Raw genomic sequence first — 2,019 nt, forward strand, 5'->3', positions numbered from 1 at the left:
CCCAAAAGTGGTTTCAGACTATAATAAAARAATGCTACTTAATACTTACCACACTCTTTGCAAGGCTATCAGCTATATTTATCTGCATGCTTGATATTTCAGATGAGTCGGTCAATCATAGCCTAGTTGGAGATCCATGATGAGCTTGTTTCTCTGAAGTGCTAGATTTTCTGCTCAGCCTGGTTTCTAGAAGAAGTCTGGCTTGATAATTGGAAGTTGGAACATTCAGGTGAAGGTGTAAGCATTTTGTAGACAGAAAAAACTAAATTATTGAACTCCCAGGATGACATGGTTGATACTTGTGATGGTTCTAAAGGATTCAGTATGAATGCTTCATTTAGCTCTACATTGTAGTTGTATGCGATTGGATCGTCACTGCATCAGTTTGTTTCTGGAACATTGACGTAGCAAAGAGACCACATTTCTCGGCTTTAAGGACCTTCCAACATCCATGCTTTTTTGTATTTCTAGATGAACAYCAATGATGCATCACCATATATTGTAGAAAGAYTGATTGTGCCCTACAATCTATTGGTTTACCCTCTACTTCCAATCGCCATCTTCAGTCAGTCCAGAAGAAGATGACTGGTTCTATTTCTTGGTACTAAAGGCATTGGTCATCACTGCTAAATAGAATGCCTCTGTCTGGAAAACATTTTTTTTTTGGGAGAAAAGGGGATGGAACCCTAGGAAACCTTTATTCAAAAAATAAAATGGAGCTACAAATTACGAGGGGCATAACCCAAGAATAACAACATGCCTACCAAGGAAGTGTTTAGGGAAAACACTCGACAATGGTCTAACTCTAAACCCAACTCTAGAGTTAAAAACCCAATTTCCACATAAATGACCACCCAAAAAATTATCAAAACATAAMAACTTGAAAAAGCCCAAGTGGAAATGTCCAATATCGGTGGTGGAGAACCCGTCATCATGGCCCAAGAAAGTGGAAAGGAGAYAGGCCCAATCTTCAAAATTGATTAAATACTTGAGGTCCACCATAAATTGGGCAGCAACTTCAAAAGCACAATTGTGAGTGGGTAATCCAAAGCCAATGGCAGCTGACGATGGAGATTGCAATTGAGGTCCAAGCGACCTTGCCAAGAGCCYAAATCGCACATATAGGTCGCATAAGCAGAAAGYTGATCATCAGAGAAAGCACAGACTTTTTCCAAAATTTTCCAATCTCCACTCAACTTATTTCCAAACTCTTTCCACCAAACCTCAAACTTTTTTGCCCCATAAAAATCATCTTTAATATCTAAAAATCCTCTAAACCTCCAATCACCATTAATGTCACTTCTACAGATCAACCTCCTTATAATTAGAACACAAYAGATGTCAAGCCTAGTATTCCAAAATTTTAGATTTCTGCTATGTGACCAGCAGCCCAATATCTCAAAAATATTCCACCTTATTTCTCCCAAATAGCATAACTAAAACTGCACCAGCTCATGGTAATCTTGCTGGAACCCCAAGGCATAAACCAGAAACTTATCAGGAACATCCTACATTTTCACCATCCATATAATACATTAAAAACTGATCAGAAACATCCTAAAGGTGATAATTAGTCTATAATAAACTTCAAAGCAAACCCAGGGATGAGACCAGAAAGAAATCTTCACAGCAACCAAAAAGTATATTGCAATTTGGCCTATGGTCATTGCAATAATAAACCAACTAGAGCTGTCCCAAAGAAATACTCCTAACCAGCAGCCAAATCTTCTTTGCAGCTTCAGATTGAGAAAACAGCAGTAAACAGATCTGACCAGGAGCAATACCAAAACAGCACCTGAATAAGGACACCCCATTGCACCTTATACAGCCATAAAGAACTCTCAACTCTATAATTTTTTAAGAACAATCGTATTAACATGTGGAAGCTGTCCATATCAGCAGCAAACAGACTATAAGCCAACATAAACAATATCAGATCAGCAACTGATTTGATCTGCATCTTGAATAAATGGATATAACAACCCCAGGGCTTGCAGAATCTAAATTTCTGCATCTGTT

Source organism: Cynara cardunculus, unplaced genomic scaffold (genome assembly GCF_001531365.2).
Source record: "Cynara cardunculus var. scolymus isolate 2C unplaced genomic scaffold, CcrdV1 Un_Scaffold_723, whole genome shotgun sequence".
Classification (NCBI taxonomy): domain Eukaryota; kingdom Viridiplantae; phylum Streptophyta; class Magnoliopsida; order Asterales; family Asteraceae; genus Cynara; species Cynara cardunculus.